The sequence below is a fragment of the Taudactylus pleione genome, unplaced genomic scaffold (genome assembly GCF_031769625.1).
Source record: "Taudactylus pleione unplaced genomic scaffold, aTauple2 ptg000327l, whole genome shotgun sequence".
Classification (NCBI taxonomy): Eukaryota; Metazoa; Chordata; class Amphibia; order Anura; family Myobatrachidae; genus Taudactylus; species Taudactylus pleione.
The window spans coordinates 2132368-2144911 of NW_028284728.1; the positions used below are offsets into that span (position 1 = coordinate 2132368).

At 40.5% G+C, this 12544-nt stretch overlaps 1 protein-coding gene across 1 annotated transcript in view; it reads left to right on the forward strand.

Annotated features, from left to right (window-relative positions):
• Positions 1 to 5586: 5586 nt before the first annotated feature.
• The window catches only part of ERG (ETS transcription factor ERG), a 360355-nt gene continuing 353397 nt past the window's right edge, over positions 5587 to 12544 (forward strand). Inside the window, exon 1 of the mRNA XM_088443146.1 lies at positions 5587 to 5777. The gene's annotated coding sequence lies outside the window, so the exon portion shown is untranslated. The remainder of the gene's footprint in view (positions 5778 to 12544) is intronic.

Sequence of the window (12544 nt, forward strand, 5' to 3'; positions counted from 1 at the left end):
TTAGAAAGGAAGACATGTTTTATTTGTTATTATCATCATTATTATTATGCTTCCCTCACTGCGCCCTCCCTAACGGCAGCGGCTGGGTGGCGTGCACAAGGGTTCAGTAGATGGATGTGAAAGCCTTTAATAATAATTATAATAATAAAAATGTGTCTTCCTTTCAAAATATTATACTAGTACATGTAAACACATAACTCCACCATTAGTGAATAATAGTTCATCCCGTCTCATTGAAAGCTGTGCGTGCGTCTCATTAATTTATCGGTTATACCATCATAACACGGCAATTACACTGTACTGTACAGTTCTGCAATATTATTAAAAAGATTGGTTTTGCGAACAAACAACATGCGTGAACGTGATTGGCCTGCTTGTCAGGGATATTTGGCCACTTCTACAGTATGGTATTCAGTAGTATAAATTTCATCAGTGGAGCACTAGCCACCCAGCAGTTAAGCGTTGTATTACATGACGTGGATTCTCTTATTATAGAACACCACAGTACAGCTATCACGCAACCTTCCAAGGCGCGACTCAGAAGCCTAAATGTTGTGCTATGAGCAACAAACTAGCTGGACTCGTCTATATCTACATGATTTATGGTGTAATTAATGGATTGAAGACACTGATGAGTGGCATAATTCTGTATTGTGGACATTGATGTGTGGCATAATTATGTATTGTGGCACTGATGTGTGTCAAAGTTATGTATTGCAGGCAATGATGTGTGGCATAATTATGTATTGTGGCACAGATGTGCAACATAGTTATGTATTGCGGGAACTGTGTGGCATAATTATATATTGTGGCACTGATATGTGGCATATTGCGTATTGTGGCAAAATATGTATTGGCGCACATATGTGTGGTAAAATTATGTATTGGGGCACTGATGTGTAGCACGCTGTATATTGTGGTATAAATATGTATTGGGGCACTGATATGCAGCACTGATATGCAGCACTGATGTGTGGCAAAATGATGTATTGTGAGCACTGACTTGTGGCATAATTATGTATTGTGGCATTTATGTTTGGTATAATTAAGTATTGGGGCACTGATGTGTGGCATAATTATATATTGTGGAACTGATGTGTGGCATATTGTGGCAGAAATATGTATTGGGGCACTGATGTGCCATAATTATGTATTGTGGACACTGATGTGTGGCAGAATTATTTATTGTAGGCACTGATGTTTGGCTAAATTATTTATTACAGGCACTGGTGTGCGGCATAATTATATATTTTGGCACTGATGTGTGGCAAAATGATGTATTGTGGGCACTGATGTGTGGCATAATTATGTATTGGAGCACTGATGTGTAGAATATTGTGTATTGTGGCAGAAATATGTATTGGGGCACTGATTTGTGGCAAAAGTATGTGTTGGGGCACTGATGTGTGGCATATTATGTACTGTGAAAGGACTGCACTAATATTATCCAACAATTGTGAAATGGCAGAAGATTAGATATAGCAATCAAAACAGTTATAGAAAAAAATAATTTATTTACTCACAATTGATAATATAATGTGATATGCAAATATATGTTCAGTGCACAATAAAATATAAAAGATAAAAAAATGTAACTACAGCTTATCCATATGGATCTTGGAAACTACGCAGAAAACACACTAGTGATATAGTAGAAATAATCCCTAATGTGTGCACACATCACTTAAATTGCAATATTGCGTGTTAGTTGTTATCTTGATAATATTTGGTCCAGTTTAATAGTTCCACATTAATGTCCAATTGGACTGGTTAGGATTGGGCAAGCCGAGTAGTGTAACAAGTGTTTTGTGACACTGTTCCAGCTGATGAATCTGGCTACTTGTGTCTCCAAGGCAGCCACCGGTGCTGGGTTGACGCTGCATCGGAAAGTCCTCCGTCTCCCATGCTCACCAACTAGGCATGTCGTAATGCTTGCACTGGAGCCTGTAAAAAGATCCAACTGGCTGATGTGCGTCCTCGCAACCGTTTGACTGCTTGGTGTAAGGTATTCCTTTCGGGGAGCTTGTCCCATATAAAGATGCTGTCAACCTCAGAGGACCCCCTGGCTGAGGGGAGCTCGGTACCCCCCTGTGCAGTGGGCAGCGGTGCATATTGTTTTAGGGGGTGTGGCCACACTTCCACTACTTAGCCACGCCCCCTCCAGTATCCTGACCTGGTCCTGCTCTCTACGGCCCTAAGGAGGGCTATTTCTAGAGCTTGGTTAACGTGTGATACAGCGATCTCAGGAGAAGTGAATGTAGAAACTGGTGAGAGTAGTTTTTGCAGATAGGTGGAAAGTTGTTGAAGATTAATAAAATAGTCTTAATATTTCTGCAGGTTAGAGGAGGCTCGGTAGACTTCAGTGACACAGAGCTTGAAGTAATGCAGGAGAGTGTGCAGATGATAAGGTTGTGATGTGAGGGAGGGAAAGAAGTGTAAAGAAACTGAACATAGCCTGGTGTATACAAGATCGAGGTAGTGGCCATCCTGATGAGTAGAGGAGTCAGTCCACTGGGAGAGGCCGAGAGAGTTGGTTAGAGAGAGTAGTTTGGAGAATGTGGACTAACAATAGGTATATTGAATTCACCCTTGATGAGGGAAACTGTTCATGTGGCCCAGGTGGGCGATAGATAGCAGCAATATGCAGATATGGGATTCAGTTTATTTACCGGTGCCTGGAATGCAGGACGTCGGAATCCCGACACTGGAAGAATGACTCTGTACTAAAGATAGGAGTCTAAATCCCGATGCCTATCTTTAGACAGATGCCGAAATCCCAACGCCCGGCATCCCGAACAAAGGTAAGCGAGGGCTGTTAGCCGCAGGGGGAAGGGTTAGCTTTAGGCTAGGGGAAGGGGAGTGTTAGGGTTAGGTGCCACTAGGGGGAGGTTAGGGTACTCACCACTAAGAGAGAGTAGGGGTAGGGATGTGATAGGGGAGGGTTAGGGTACTTACCAACCCCAGTCGGAATCCTGAAGGTTCGGGCTTCCAGCGTCAGTACCGTCAATACATCCACCGGCATTACATACCAATTCCACAGAGAGAATGGGGTGAAAACTCTGATAGAATGTACCTCACAAGCTGTAACATGAGTGATGGAACCTGTGTTAGAACTGTGCATGTAATGAAGTGTCATATACCAAAGAGAGAACAGTGGTTTGACAGCAATTAAATGTAAAAGTTACATGTTCCATATTACAAAAAAAGTGACATATTCCATATGCAAACACAACTGTCTAGTAATTTACGTACTCCTTGGGGGAGGTCCCCCTTTTGTGCAGAGGGGGTATGTTTTGTTTTTGTTTTTTTTTAGAAGTATTTGGTCACATTAATTAAGTTTGACAACAGAATGGATCAATCAATGGACGTATTCTCTTCATAATCCAGATCTTATTTTGTTTTTGAATAATAAACAAACATTCACAAGAGCCCCTGCACGAGGTAGGTTCCAAATTCCGTGTTGGGATGGTTTTCTCCTACAAACAGGAAATGGGACCCTGATGGATTCTACACTGAAGCTAAGAAAGGACAAGAGCTTAACAAAGAGAGAACTAAGAGGCAGCATGAACAGATCCAGTGAGTGCAATCTACGGGGGAAGGGGGGGCAAGAATTCTGTCCACTCAGCCCCCGGACGGACTGGGGCATGGGGGTCTATCTGTGTCTATTTTTTTTTTTTGCACTCTTTTTATTTATTTATTTATTTTTTAAATATATATTTCTGCATTTTTTTTCTATTATTTTGGCAGACTTTTTGGAATGTCTAGAAGCTGAGGGCTTTGCTTCATGGAGTAAAATCCTGAGCGAGAAAAAGAGAAAGTTATAGACTAAACCACAGTAATGTAAACATGTCTGCAGCTAAAATAACTCCACTTTCATTGGAAACACAGCTCAGTCACAATCAGACTTCTGTGTGCTTCACGCAGTCAAACAGCACCTTAATGGCCACCAATTAATAGATTATGCAGCGAGAGCTCTAGGACCCCAGGCTGACTCAATTCTTTTTCTAGGCAGTGCACTGCAAGAGCTTTGTGTATGTACTACTTAAATTACAGCAGAGTCGGCCATGTAAATATTCCGCGTAGCCCGGTTCATTTCTAATACTATTTTTTAGGATCTGGAAATTTAATTTCAAGTTCAAAGAATATCTTGTGAATCTGTGTCATTCTTTCTGTATGCCACTTCTAACTCGCGTTACTTGGAATTACAATTTGTTTTTCATTTTCTACCTAAAAGCATGCCTGTCCCATCTACGTGACCGGCAGCTGAACCAATATTTATGAGAATGTCTCCTATCGATTCCCTATGAACTATTGACGTCACTGTGACATTAATAATTAGATTCCAAATTAATTGATAGACATGAATCTCATGAACAGGATGTAGTAAGCAACCACGCACAAGGAATGCCAATGGCCTAAATACTTGCGTCGGCATCCCGACAGCAGTTGGGATCCCGGCTCCAGAATTTCGACCACCGGCATCCGGAAGGTAAGTGTCGGGGTTTAGGGGAGGGTTAGTTATAGCGGTTAGGCACTAGCGGGGGGGTTAGGGTTAAGCACAAAGGGCAGAGGGTTAGGTTAAGGGTACTGGGAGGTTAGGTTTAGGCACTAGGGGGGGAGGTCAGGTTGAGGCATCGGGGAGGGAGGGGGAGAGGTAAGGGTTAGTGTTAGGGAACTTACCACTTAGTGTTGGGATTGTGACTGTCGGGATACCGCTTTCGGTGATCTGACAGCCGGGATCCCATACCCAACCCCTCATGAACATTGGTGCAGCCCACAAAATGGCTGCCACCGCTGCGCACAGACAACCGGGTTAATTTTAAACGTTTTGTCAGAGCCATCTATGATTGAACCTATACTTCTCTACTAGGGTTGTTTTATTAATTTTATTTTTTATTTGTTTTTGCTTTTCTTCCTAGCGATGCATTCAGAAGCAAATTTGCACTAAACCATATTGACCAACCAGACATTTTCTTTCATTGTCCTACTTGCAGTAGACAGATAAAAGCTAATGACCGATTGGCTGCTTTGATTTTGTACAAATTTACACCGAAATTTTAATGTTTGCAAATCAGCCCTAAAAATAGAAAAACTATTGTTATTTAAATTTGTACGAAATAATATATTAAATGATTAACAAAATCTTGATTCATCATTACAAATTGAAGATTTTCATTTGCTTTACATCAACTGTTCATATGTTGTTTCAAATTTGTACCCTTCTACGTAAAAGTGTCTCAAATTATTTACGTTCAATTTATCTTTTTATTTTGTCTTTGAAAACAGTTTAATATTATATTTCAGTATTTTTATGTGTTTGTTTTTACATCTGTTTGTCTTTTCGGCTCATGACCTCATGTACTATATGTGTAGTGCCTGTGAGACCTTTGGTTTCTCTTCTAGGTTTGTGTCTGGTGGTCTGTGGGGTACGTTGCTGCAGTTGTGGAACTTGCAGTCTGGGAGGACTTGTAGTCGGTTTTCACTGATCCATGATTGGAGAAAGAGAGAGACTCATACAGACTCACACTCTGAGCTGAGACCATTGCCAGGGACTGAGTCAGTGTACATTGCTCCATCCACAGGCACAGTGCTTGCAGTGTACTGTACACATTTGCCACTCACTCACAGGGAGATACTACACATACACATTCAGACTCGCTGCTTCAGCCAGGGGAGCTTCCAGTCCAGCCTTCCTCAAATCCAACCTCCTCCCTCTGCTGCTGCAGTGTGAAAGTCCCCATCCACGGATCTAAGATCTCTCCCATTCCGTAAGCTCGGTAAGTTTTAAACTCTTTTTTTCCAACCTTTACTTCCTGGTTTATGATGAAGTTTTTGCAAGTTTATGACTCTCCACGAGACGGCAAGTTTGACGTTTATGTGTTTTGGTCATTGTTGCGACACTTTCATCACACATGTTGCTTGTAGCTTATGAATGTCAAAAACTGACATGTATGTAAATAGTTTTTTAAGCTTCCACTGTTCCTTTTTTTCCACCAAAAGATATTTTTTGGACCACGGCTGTTGTTCTGTCTCTGGCAAGGATGTTTTTCCCCCTTCTTCGTGCAGAGGCTTACAGATCATTTTAAACTATTAACTTTCGGGAAAAGTTTTCGGGAAAAGTTGATGACTGTTTTGTCATTTAGCAGCAAATGACGTCCCAGAAAACTCCAGGTTCTGAATTGAGAAGTTTCGATTTACAAGCAGTTTATTTTGACAGATGATAGCCTGTCCCCCCCAGGATAATAAGGCTCTAAAGGGGAGGAAAAGATCCAATGTTTGTTAAGTGACTCTTGGTTGTATCATCCAGATGGGATTATATATTTAGTTTTCACGCATGTTTTTTTTGAAGTGAGGTCAGTGATCAGGATGAATGGTGATGTGTAAAACAGAGAAAAGGGTTTAGTAAGCGACTCATCACAGGCGATAGAGACTTGTAATCTTCAATTTATCCAAGCACGATACGTAATATTAATTAGTTCCTCATGTTAAATTTTTCATGAACTTTTATCGCCAAAATGTATTTTTATTTTTATTTGCCAAACAGGGGCCATGTTAAAGGGACACTACACTAAAATTTTCGCCAATTTTACAACAAAATATACTTTTGAACCAACCATTCCAGCTCGGTGAGACAAAAGTAGCCGCATGTCAGAGCGATGAATTATTAGAGAGGTATTGATTGATTAAAGCAACTATTCATCCTTTTACCATGATCATTTGGATTTTGCCCACTGGGGGCACTGTTGTTTGTGGTCTATGGATTGTGTTTTATCTCATGGTGGCTGGTTAAACAATATGGCAGCTCTTACTAATATTTGGAAAAACCCAGAAAAATTAGAATTGGTGTGCCTCTAGAAAATTTTAACTTTTTAATGAAAAAATATAATAAAACTGCACCTTCTACATAATAAAAAATGGTGTATATATTTTATTGGCAAATTGTTGTAATATAAAATATCAAGATAGTACATAATATGATTTATTACTATTGTAAAGGGTAAGGCTGTTTTGACAATATTCAGTCTATGAACTCCAGAGGAAACAGTGGAAACAGTGATATCACTGAGGCACGAGGTAATAAGATTTACAAAGTGCCTCCTGCCTCACTAGTTCCTAGAGAATTGATAAGCTTCGCTCTCATGGATAACGCATCAGCCCACAAGATACGATTAGGTGACGGGTAGACATTGAACCCAGTTGTTTTGCTGCGGCCTGTGTTTGTTAGCATTAAGTGGTTGTCATGTACTGTATACTTCACACCTTTAGGAATAGGCCGAGTCTCACAAGAAGCATATGAAAGAAGATTGGTCACTTAAACTTTCTGCCAGAGAAGCAACACAGGAAGGTCATATCCAGAGCTGGTTTATTAAGAAAACATGCGGATCAGTCACTGGGGAGAGAAGCTCAGCTTTCCCTTATAGTTGTGCTTTGCTGTGCTCTCTAACAAGAAACTTGCTGTAGGGGCTGGAGTTCTTAACTTGTTGCAGATGCATTGCTTCATAAATTGTACACGTCCAGTGTTTCTCCCCTCACTCGTTTCACAAATGTGCAAATCATATTACGCTATACATGGATTGCGCTTTGGATGTATCATTTCTTGATTGCTTTTTCCTTGTCATTGTATTTTAATTTATATATTGAAAAAATATTCTTTGTTTTTATTATATTTTTTATCCCTTTAAAACAAATAAATAAATAAAAAATAAAATATATATATATATATATATCTGTAAATTATATATATATATATATATATATATATATATATATCTGTAAATTATACATATATATATATGTGTGTGTTATATATACATATATATATTATAGATATATCTATATATATATATTTGTATGAACCTGTTGTTTGCTCGTAACATTAGAAAACCATTGTGAGTGTGTATCTGTGAATCTGTGTAAAATCTTGTTACTATAGTTTATACCTGAAATTGTTCTTGTGCATGTGTATTCCTCTTTTGTAATTACAGTATATATATATTTTTTTAATGAAAGTAGCCTTTACGTTTTTAGGGAAGATTGTGCATAAATTGTCTGTGACGCTGTTAATGTTAAGCAATAAAATGTAGAACAATATACATAGGATCTATCAGTTTAATGAGTGAGTGATATCTCAGAGATCTCCCTTGAATTAATATTTGCTCCTATAACCAGTGCTTGTGTTTTATTTCACCCACCAGTCAGTTGCTACTCTATGGATGATAGGCACAATGCCATCAGTTTATGCACCATTATTATCTGTGTTACATAAAAGACTCCTTTTGACCACAAGCGGCAGACAGCGCATATTTCTGTTTACCAGGTTGTGTACAGAACTCTTTTCTTTATCCCGCAATTTCCCTTGGGCCTGTCTATAACTTAATATTCCCAAGACAGCATCAGATCTCTATTCATAAAGTCCATCTGTAAGTTCAGTACTTAAAGGAACCTTGTCTTTCAGATATTCAGAGCCAACAAAACCAATTACAGGCGCACTTGACCCTCCGGAAACTTTTGACCCCGGTTAAAGCTCCCGCTGTGTTTTTACATCTCAAATTTACCAATCTTCTAATTACAAACTGCTTCATTGTGTTTTACCTCTGGATCATATTCTGAGTTCCCCAATATAATATTAATACATGCCAAATACTGTAGAGTAGGTATGCTTGCTGCTAGGATTACGCCAAGGCCGACCTGCATTATGCTGGTTTTATAGCTGTATATCCGGCTTCCTAAATATTGTTTTTTGTGCGGTACTAGGAAGTTTTAAAGATAATTTAACCAATAGGAACGATGCAAACAAAAAATAATTGTACGAAGTTCGCTCACAAGTTCAAATTCTCGACAAAGTATAAATAAATGTAATAGAATTACATGAGGCTATTTGCTGTTAGCAGTTTTGCAGAGTCCTGGTACAGGCGAGAAAAACAGGGACTGCCTCATTTTGCACAACTTGGCAGTGAAGGACGCCTATGGCGGTTTTAAGAAGATAAAAAAAAAACATGTCTGTCTATGAATAACTTTATACCCTCAGGTCCAGGATACTGTTGTGAAGAGATTTTAACCAGAAATAATTGAGAATTGAATCAGCAATAAAATATTGTCCCAATATTGCAGCAGTTACATTAACCAAACTGCATTATACTCTGACTATACAAATACAGACTATTATAATGTCACACAAACACTATTATATAAAATAATACTTTGTGATGAATAAAACACTCTAAAATATGAATTTACATCTTGGTTCTTGAAAAAAAGTGGCTATAGTGTATAAAACCAACAGTATAATGCAATTGTGTAAGAACACTTAGCAGGCAATAGTATGGAGCAATTAATTAGCAATTTGCACTGGATACGTTATTATACAGATGTGGTAAATACATTTACTTTGCTCCATTATTGTCTAAGTAATGTGACTTAACACAAAATGTAGATAATCCAAAGCCCCCGTCACAACTAACACATGGAAACGGAGAGGACATATTATGCAGGAACTTGTGGCCCATTCACAATTAGAGACAATACAATTTTATAGAAATTTATTCCTAATTTGATTTGTTGAAGTGGATGCAAGAGTGTAATGGGGCTGCATACAAACATGTAATAATAACAATAACAGACTGCTATGACAACTTGCAGATACATGAAGGGATATCTGTACAGTATGTGGGTGTGACAGAAATATAATGTGGAGGGTGTGCGCCGACCCCCTTGTTTTGGTTTTGGATCCTTATTTATCTTAGTGTTTTGGATCTGTATTTTTTTTAAATAATTTAAAAAAAAAAGCTAAAATGACGTAATTTTGACCTGCTAGCATGCAATCTAAAACTCGACTTTGGTTTTTAAATCCGAGTTCCGAACCGCAGGAAGATCCGAACCGGGACTCGGTTTGACTTGGTACCCCAAAGCGATTCCGAACTCGGACTCGGTTCGTCTCCGAATCCCTAAATTCAGTTATTGTCGGTTCTCTGAGAACCAGACCCGCACATCTCTAATATAATGCAATTTGTGCGTAATACTTGCCAGAAATTCACCTTATTCAGTAAGATTTACCAAAAACCTCTAGTTATCTTAGAAAAAGACACAGTGGAAATAGAAAAACTTGGACTGGAATAGGTCGGCTGGTGACATGGCTATAATGGTGCATGGTTTCTTCTCATATGACTATGGAGAACTGGTCATGGGAATTGAAGAGCAAGACAGGGATCTAGCTTTGCATAATTAAACCCCTACAGTAGGTGCTTTCAAGCAAGGCCCCTTTAAGACCTTATTGATTTTAAACCAGTTAGGTGAAGGGGTGTGTTCTTAGGTGATTTATAAACTGTTGTCCGTTAGTAGTGTCTCCATTTTTACTCCTGGAAATCCTGCCCTCCCTCCCTGTTTGTATGTTTTTGCTTTGCATTGTCGGGTGGTGGTAGAACGACTGCATCGTTTGCATATGTTTATGTTTTAGTGGGTGCATTCTCCTTTATACAGTATAATGTGATGGCCTAATAAATGTCCCTTCCAGCAATTAACACAAGTCAGCTGCGGGTGTATTATTGATTTATGGAGAGTTGGACACCAATGTTTAAATTGAATGATTGTGTTTGTTGTCTTATTTATCAGCCGTTCTTCTTCCGCCACTATACTAACTTTAACATTAATTTATAATTTAATCAGAATAATCTAATTTTCAATTTGACCTGTCAAAATTAATTTGATCTTGTCTTTATTTTTTTGAGAAGTTTTGCTAAGTATTAAGAAGGGGTCTATGCATAGAATGTGACTGATAGAGTGATAGGGAGTTTATGTACTGCTTTAATTTATTATCTTCCATGTCTGGTGTTTGGCTATAAAAGGTGCAGTATTAATAAAAGTGATTATGGGCAATATTTATCTGAATCGGTTCAAATCCAGACGCCGGAAGACCGGCACTAGAATATCCCGACAGGGTAAGTATTTGTACTATCCTTAACCCTCTCCCCCCCTAACCCTCCTTTAGGGGTGCCAAACCCTAACCTTCTCCCCAGTGCCTAACCCTAACCTCCCTGTAAGTGCCTAAACCTAACCCCCCCCTCCCCGCACCCTAAACCTAACCCTTCCGGGGGGCGCCTAACCCTAACCACCCTCCAGGGGGTGCCTAATTCTACCCCCCCTTTCCTTAGCCTGACCCTAACCCTCCCAGGGGGGTGCCTAACCATAAGTCCCCCCCAGGAGCCCATAACCTAACACTCCCCTCCCCCATGGCTGTCCGAACCCACTGCCTGGCTTACTTTCGTTCGGTATGCCGGGCGTCGGAATCCCAACATAGGTATTATGATAGGCATCGGGATTTTGACGCCTATCATTAGTCCCCTGTTGGTATATGACAGTCGGGAAGCCGGCGGTCAGCATTTCGACCGTCGGCTTCCTAACTACATACCATATATATCATGTGGCGAAATGCCAACATAAACACCAGCAAAAGAAAGGGTCAACCAACCTTTGCAGGCCTTACTCTACCCCAGCACACTTTACCACTTTCCCCATAGACTCTGTGGCAGGGCCGGACTGGCCATCGGGCAAATCTGGCAAATGCCAGAAGGGTCGATGACCAGATGGGCCGGTCCGGCTGTGTAGAAGATCAGCTCAGCTGAGCAGATAATATGCTTTCCGATGCCCTGCTTAGCGGCAGGGGAAAAGTGCTACTGCTTTCTGGTCACTCAATAGTCACTCCCATTGTGTTTATAACACAATCAGAGTGGCTGGCCCCGGCCATCAGTCAGAACCATCCAGCTGCGCTGTTGGCCAGAAATCCCTTTAGAATCGCCCATTGTGGGTGGAGCCATAGAGCACTTCTGTTCTGCTCCGGCCAGAGAGCAGTAGCAATAATCCCCCCTGCGCCCCGATACATATCCGTCTGCAGGCATCAGTGAATAGTCCTGATCCCTGTTGCCTCATCTCAGATCCCCGCAAATCGTGGCAGTATGCCGCGAGGGGGTGGGGCCTAATGGTGCAAGGTGCCCGCCCCCATCACCATCTGCAACCTGCTGCTTTAGCTGCATCAAAAAGTAAGTGTGAAATGAATCTGTGTGTGTGTGTGTACTGTGCTAGGGTGCATGTTTGTCCTGGTGTGTAAGATGTATAGTTAGTGTGATAGTGTTAGTCTAATGTGTGTATATTTATATATGGTGTACACCAGTGGTGTCAAACTCAGGCCCTCCAGCTGCAATGGAACTACACATCCCTGCATGCAGTGCCACAGTTTTGCTATTAGGGCATGCTAAAACTGTGGCAGGGCATGCTGGGATATGTAGTCCCATATATATATATATATATATATATAAATATGTTTGTGTGTGTATATATTAAGTTTATATTAGGGGTGAGCGGGTTCGGATTTCTGAAATCCGAACCCCCCCGAGCCCCCCCGATCCGAGTCCGATCCGAGTCAGGCTCGACTTTTCCCGCCTGACTCGGATCTGACATCGAGGCAAAACGTCATCATCCCGCCTTCCGAGTCTCGCGGGTTTTGGATCCTATATAAGGTACCCGCGTCGGCGCCATTTTCTCACTCGGCTGT